We start from the raw sequence: 7,849 nt of genomic DNA on the forward strand, positions 1-7,849 counted from the left end.
TGGATTTTCCTGCTGTTTTCTAAATAAAATAAAGCTGTAACACAGAGCTGTAACACTGATCTGTCTAAGAGCCATAACATGGTCTGTCCAAGACCTGATAGCTATAGACATGGTCTGTCTGAGAGCTATCACAAGCAGAAGGCTCTAACATCCATCGCTTCAAATTTTTGTTGGGACAAGACAGAACTGAGGAGAATACACTCGCCTGACAAACTCATCTTTTCTGGAGAAATACCTTGTATACTACGTGCTTCAGGGGAACAGAAAGAATAGTTCAAGAAAAAAGTCACTATTTGCCTCAATACTAGGAGTCAAAATAAAAGCAAACATATTAACTCTATTAGGAGTGTCAAATTTTTAATTAATAAGTACTCAAATTATACTTGAAGCCTTTGAAATACTAGTAATTCTGCAGAACACGTTCACATATAAAATATGAAGTGCTAATAAACATAACTAAATATCATTAATATAATGACATTTCAACACAAACAAAGCATTTCATGTAATAATTCCTAGTCAGAACCAGCTGGCGCAATCTTACAGATAAAAAGACATCAGCATCCAAACAGATGAGTAAATCATTAAATAAATCACCACATTATTAGCTCGCAGACAAGTCCAACAGTTTGAGCAGGCTCACAATTCTCAACTTGCTACAAAGCAAATCTATAAGGTAATTGTTAAAGATCTCATCCAGCATTGTAAAGCACAACTTTGACCACTCATATTTTAGTGTATGTATGATTTACCTAGTACAACTTTTAAAAATTTCCTTTTCTGAACTCTATTCCAAAAGATTTTGGTTGCTTTGGTTTGAGATAAGACCCCAGTATTTGGATTTTATAGGCATGGAAAATTCTTATGCAGGTGGTCACTGGACCACACAGTATTTGTGAAATAGTGTTCTAGATTAAGAATCATTTTTTCAGCAATTGCTTGCTTTGGCAACACATGTCCTAAAAACTGGAACAATACAAAGAAAATTAGCATGGCCTCGGCACAAGGATGACAGGCTGATTCATGAAGCATTCTGTATTTTTAGAAACAGACTCATGGACATAGAGAACAGACTCCTGGTTGCCAAGGAGGAGAGCAGGGATAGGGGAGGGATGAACTGGGAGTTTGGGATTAGCAGATGCAAACTATTATATATACAATGGATAAACAATGAGGTCCATGGAACTATATTCAATATTCTGTGATAAAACATAATGGAAAAGTTGTGAAACACACACACATATGTATAACCAAATTACTAGGCGGTACAGCAGAAATTAACATAAATCAATTATACTTCAATAAAATATTTTTTTTAAATAATCACTTTCCAGTCACCTAGACAAATTAACTTTCCAATAACTGCTTCTTAATTTAAAGATAGAACTCTGTCATATATGGGAATGGAAAGATAATTTTCACTCTACCTTTCTAGGTTCTTGGCTGAGACCTCCCTATAATAGGCAGATCAACAAGACAAAAACAGAATTTTAATAACATTTTTCACTCCTGTATACACGGAGAAGGCAATGGCACCCCACTCCAGCACTCTTGCCTGGAAAATACCATGGACAGAGGAGCCTGGTGGGCCGAAGTTCGTGGGGTCGCTGAGTCAGACACAACTGAGCGACTTCACTTTCACTTTTCACTTTCATGCACTGGAGAAGGAAATGGCAACCCACTCCAGTATTCCTCCCTGGAGAATCCCAGGGACGGGGGAGCCTCATGGGCTGCCATCTATGGGGTCGCACAGAGTCGGACACAACTGAAGCGACTTAGCAGCAGCAGCAGCATACATGGGAAAGACCCAAGAAAACTGATAATTCCTGAAACAGTCCAAGTCATCATCTTAAATACCATCTCCAGCTAAAGACAAAACAAGATGTTGGGGGCTATAGGAAGGGGCCCCAGTTATAGGATGTGATCAGGAAGAGCACAGTAAACAAGAGTAAAGGCTGTTAAGCAGATTTAAGTCCTTGACCTTTGCATTAAAAAGAGATTCTAGAAATGTAAAGTCCGCTTTCTCTTCCTAGTACAGCAAGGGAGACACCCTTACAAATGGAGATTTTACTTATAAATGCAAATACCTCTTATAAAAGAATAGCTTCTACTAAGTTTTCAAAGTTTTCCTATGTCTGCTGTTTCTTAAAAATAATCAGCCTAAAATAATCCTTATGCCAATGAGGCATATTTTGGGGTGATATTTTTGTCGCCTTCACATAAATCTGAGGCAACAGATATGTTAAGATACTGTAAAGGAGTGCCCCTCAAATTTGACTATATAATGGAACCAAATGGGAATATTTAAAATATACCAATAATTGGATCCCTTAATTCAAAAGTTTGATTTAATTGGTCTGGGATGCATCCTGAGAATTAGAATTTCTAAAAATCTCCTCAGGTGATTTTTATGTGAAACTAAGATTAAGAATTTTTAACATACCTGAAGTGCTTCTCAGACATTAATACATATTAAAGACTTTGCTAAACAGACTACCAAAAAAAAAAAAAAAAAAAAACCCAGCTTGATCCTGCCTCCCCTTCACATAATTTCTTGATTTTTAAATGTATTATATTAAAATTTTAGAGATTTAAAAGAAATCTGTGGGGTTTTCTTGTGAAATGACTGATATTATTTTTCAAAGTAAAGACATAAAGTAATGAATAAATCATGAAAAAGGCTTAAATGAAGCTAGGTATGAGATGCTCCTTGGTTCATTCCTCTTTCTCAGGTTAACTTTGAAATGAGCCTTTGTTACCATTATTAGCAAAAATTCCATGGCCACTTGCTCTTTACAATGTAAGGATGGTTATCATATCATTCCAGCCCCAGTATGGCATCCAGGAGACTAAATTTCATACACACACACACATTGATGCAGCAATTGTTGTTCAGTCACTAAGTTGTGTGTAACCCCATGGACTGTAGCACACCTGCTTCCCTGTCCTTTACCATCTCCCAGAGATTGCTCAAACATGTCCATTGATGCCATCCTACCATCCCATCCTCTGTTGTACCCTTCTTGTGCCCTCAATCTTTCACAGCCTAATGGCCTTTTCCAATGAGTCGGCTCTTTACATCAGGTGGCCAAAATATTGGAGCTTCAGCATCAGTCCTTCCAATAAATATTCAGGGTTGATTTCCTTTAGGATTGACTGGTTTGATCTCCTTGCAGTCCAAGGGACTCTCAAGAGTCTTCTCCAGCACCACAATTCAAAAGCATCAATTCTTCAGTGCTCAGCCTTCTTTATGGTCCCGTTCTCACATCCATACATGACTACTGGAAAAAAACATAGCTTTGACTATATGGAACTTTGTTGGCAAAATGATGTCTCTGCTTTTTAATATGCAGTCTAGGTTTGTCATAGCTTTTTTCCCAAGGAACAAGCATCTTTTAATTTTGTGGCTACAGTCACCATCCACAGTAGCACTTGTACTGCTGCTGCTGCTGCTGCTAAGTCGCTTCAGTCTTGTCCAACTCTGTGTGACCCCATAGATGGCAACCCACCAGGCTCCCCTGTCCCTGGGATTCTCCAGGCAAGAACACTGGAGTGGGTTGCCATTTCCTTCTCCAGTGCATGAAAGTGAAAAGTGAACGTGAAGTCGTTCTGCTGTGTCCAATTCTTAGTGACCCCATGGACTGCAGCCTACCAGGCTCCTCTGTCCATGGGATTTTCCAGGCAAGAGTACTGGAGTGGGTTGCCATTGCCTTCTCTGAGCAATTGTACTATAAACATTTAAATACACCACCCACCTGATGTGAAGAACTGACTCAGTGGGAAAAAAACCCTAATGCTGGGAAAGACGAAAGCAGGAGGAGAAGGGGATGACAGGATGAGATGGTTGGATGGCATCACCGACTCAATGAACATGAGTTTGAGTAAGCTCTGGGAGTTGATGATGGACATGGCATGCTGCAGTCCATGGGGTTGCAAAGAGTTGGACATGACTGTGTGACTGAACTGACTTAACTGACATTTATCAGTTATTATAATGCTTACTGATGAAATCAGACATGGCTATTCTTATCTATTTAAAATTATTTTATCTCAAGAAACTATCAGCTCAATAGCAGAAAACCCTATATAGCAGTTTCAGGTAAATTCAAGTATTTAAAGGATTTTTCAGTCATTTTAGGTTTAAAAACAATAAGTTGTCATTTTATCCATTCCTCCTTTTCTTCTCCCTAGGATGACGTCTCAGTTCCAGAATGCTTACCTATTACCATGACATATGGAAGAGTGGGCTGGCCATTTACTGGGCCTCTACAAATCCAGAGATACATCTCTTGTATCCAGTCATATAAACTCTATTGTATCATTTTATCATAACCAAGAGAGCACTGTCTATTTCAACCAGCTGTCAGTGTCATATTTCAGGCTTGTCTGGAAATTCATAAGACTTATACCATTCCGAGATAACAGGATGTGGATTAACACTCAAGTCCCCTCACTTTTATGATTCCCCCAAACTTTAGGGGGATTTCTATTAGTACTTATATTAGAACTAAACCCCATGGACTGGGATATGTCTTTGGGTTCCTTCCCAGAGATCACATCTCTCTTTCTTTACCATAAAAATTGCCCTTCTCCCCATTTGGGAGGACCCTTGTCCAGTCTTCTAAGGCAGGAACAATTAGTTGTGATTCAGCAGTGGTACTGTAATCTGAAAGACATTCTTCTATACCAACTTTTAAATCTAGAACCTCAATTCTATAAGTCGGAAGTCTCAGGCTATGGCAATCCCAAAGTGCTTCCTTTCAAAGTTATATCTTCAGAAGTTTATCTGGAAGTCTCAGGATGAACACTGTCCATTTCTTTTTCTTAGTGTTTCTTAGGATGCAATAATGATCTCATGATAGGGCAGTAAGCCCAGCTAAGTCCAGACAAGTAATAGGTAAAGAAAGTGTATGTGAAGGGAACTGATGGTTAATGTTTCAAAATATTACTCTACCATAAGTATCTCACATTTATAGTATTTAAAATAGAACACTTGATCTGCCCTTTCCCCAATTAGAATTCCTCCAGTGTTTCATTTATTCCAATAAAATGCAACAATATGATATTTTAAAAATGCATTCAATATTTGATTTATTTCCTAAATATTTTTTACATCTCTGATTACTCTCCAACTTTACTACCACAACTCTAGTCCAGGTCAATGTCACCTCTCAGTTCTGTCATTAAAAAAGACTATCATATACAGAGCACAAAGATCAACTAGGTGGATTATGAAGACAGGTTAAACTTAGAGAGGTGATCTCTGTGGAGCTCTCTCTCTCCTCTTTTTCTTCCCTCCCTTCTCCTCCTCCTCCCTTCTCCTTCAACTTTGTGCTAACTACTAAGTCACTTCAGTCATGTCCAATTCTGTGCGACCCCGTAGATGGCAGCCCACCAGGCTCCGCCGTCCCTGGGATTCTCCAGGCAAGAACACTGGAGTGGGTTGCCATTTCCTTCTCCAATGCATGAAAGTGAAAAGTCAAAGTGAAGTCACTCAGTCATCTCTGACTCTTGGTGATCCCATGGACTGTAGCCCACCAGGCTCCTCCGTCCATGGGATTTTCCAGGCAAGAGTACTGGACTGGGGTGCCATTGCCTTCTCCAACTTTGCTCCAAAGACAGACCTTATTCAAGGACTGGGCTGGCACCTGAAACTCCAATAGAAATCACAACAACTTTCCAGATGAACCAAGTAAAGGAAACTCAGCAAGATAGAAAGCAAGGAAGAAATAAAGGAGATAGATCCAGAAAAACAGAAACCCTTCAGTGTACCTGGAGCCACACAAGGTTCAGCATTAACCCTAAAGTATCTGTGCTTAGTACAAGCCCAATGCAATGTAGCAAATGCTAAGAAAATTGAAATTATACTTGAGCCACCAATTAAATCTAAGCCTAAACCCTGAAGCAAACATTTAAAATAGGATTTCTACAACTCAGTAATAAGAAAACAAACATTCCAATAAAAACAGCAAAATATTTGAATAAGTGATTCATGAAAGACATACAAATGGCCAATAAACACATGAAAAGACATTAAACATCATTAATTATCATGGAAGTACAAAGTAAACCACAACAATATACCACTACACAACTTTATAATGGGTAAAACCAAAAAGACTGACAGTGTCAGTGAGGGTCGTGTCTGACTCTTTGCGACCCCATGGACTGTAGCCTACCAGGCTTCTCCCTCCATGGGATTCTCCAGGCAAGAGTACTGGAGTGAGTTGCCATTGCCTTCTCCAGGGGATCTTCCCGACCCAGGGATCGAACCCAGGTCTCCAGCATTCCAAGCAGATGCTTTAAGCTCTGAGCCACCAGGGAAACCCGCAGTGGAAAATACTAGTGATTAAATCTCTTTGCAAAACATTTTTAGTTTGTTTGCTTGTTTATAAAGTTAAACATATATCTACCATGCAAACTTGCCATTTCATCTCAAAGTGTTTAATTTAAAAAAAAAAAAAACAAATAAACAAACCTGAAAACATATAGCCATACAAAAACTGTTCATTAGTATTCACACCAGCTTTACTTTATGACTAAAAACTGGGGGAGGGGGGGAAGCAATGTCCATCAACAAGTGAAGAGATAAACTACAATATATACAGAGAGTGGAATACTACTCAGCAATAAAAAGAAATTATATATGTATGTACACACATATATATGGTTCATGCCTTTATATATATTATTATTATTCATCTATAAAATGTTCTAAAAGGATAAACTAATCTACAGTAACAAAAACTGATCTTGTGATTACCCAGAGATGGGTATAGAGTGTGGGTGATCAAACTCTTCATTACCTAGACTGTTATGACTATTTCATGGCAGAACACATACAATTTTTTGTTTGCAAATTATGTCTCACTAAATGTGTTAAAAAAATTAGTAGCAAATAAACATGCATATATGCACACAAATATACTGTTCATAACAGGTAAAATATTTGCCAATCCACACTGATTATTATGCACTACAGTGTTATAGTTAAGATTGAGATCTCTAGAATTATTTGCCCTAGATGAGAAACCAACCATTTATTAGCCATGTAGCACTGGGGAAGTTAGTTACCCTGTCTGAGTTTCGGGTTCACTGATTGCATAATAGGAATAAAAATTTATCTATAAAAAGTAAACAAAAAGTATCACTAGATTTAATCTAAATATCACATTTCCTAATATGATGTACAAAGATCTGCATGGCCTTTCCTATTCCTATATTTTCAGCTTCTTTTATGACCATTTCACATTTTGCCCCAGACACATGCCATGTTCTTTGGGCTTCCTGTACATTAGCACATGCTACAGGTAAGTTATCTAAACCATTTAGGACAAGATGTGCAGAAATCAAATATTAGATATCAGGAAGTAACACAGAGGATATATTACATATAACATATTACCTAATAACCTAGTGGGTTTGGAGCAGTAGCCTCTAATCAGACATACCAATATTCAGGTTGAAAACCACATCCAAATTTAAATGATTACATGTTAGACAAAGAGGCCATTAAAAGACTCACAAAAGTGCTAGCTAGATTTTGTCACTAAATATCTTAAGATCAGTTCAAGTTTTACTTACAATTAAGTTTTTAAAACATAGTTCATGGCTTTGGTGATTTCAGAATTGCTAATAAGATTGACAACCGACCTTTCTGTGTGTGGAATTACTATCTCCTATAGGCCTTTTCATCTCATATTCTCTATCTAGTCTATCTCATTCATGCCCAAATTGTCTAGTCCAATATGTACAAAAGAGATCTTCATGACCCAGATAATCATGATGATATGATCACTAATCTAGAGCCAGACATCTTGGAATGTGAAGTCAAGTGGGCCTTAGAAAG

At 37.9% G+C, this 7,849-nt stretch overlaps 1 non-coding gene across 1 annotated transcript; it reads left to right on the plus strand.

The window, feature by feature from the left end:
* Positions 1–937: 937 nt before the first annotated feature.
* Positions 938–1,043, plus strand: LOC120882664. Its single transcript, XR_005725533.1, has one exon. It is a non-coding gene; the product is annotated as a U6 spliceosomal RNA (small nuclear RNA).
* Positions 1,044–7,849: the final 6,806 nt, after the last annotated feature.

Source organism: Oryx dammah, unplaced genomic scaffold, assembly GCF_014754425.2.
Source record: "Oryx dammah isolate SB20612 unplaced genomic scaffold, SCBI_Odam_1.1 HiC_scaffold_23, whole genome shotgun sequence".
Taxonomy (NCBI): Eukaryota; Metazoa; Chordata; class Mammalia; order Artiodactyla; family Bovidae; genus Oryx; species Oryx dammah.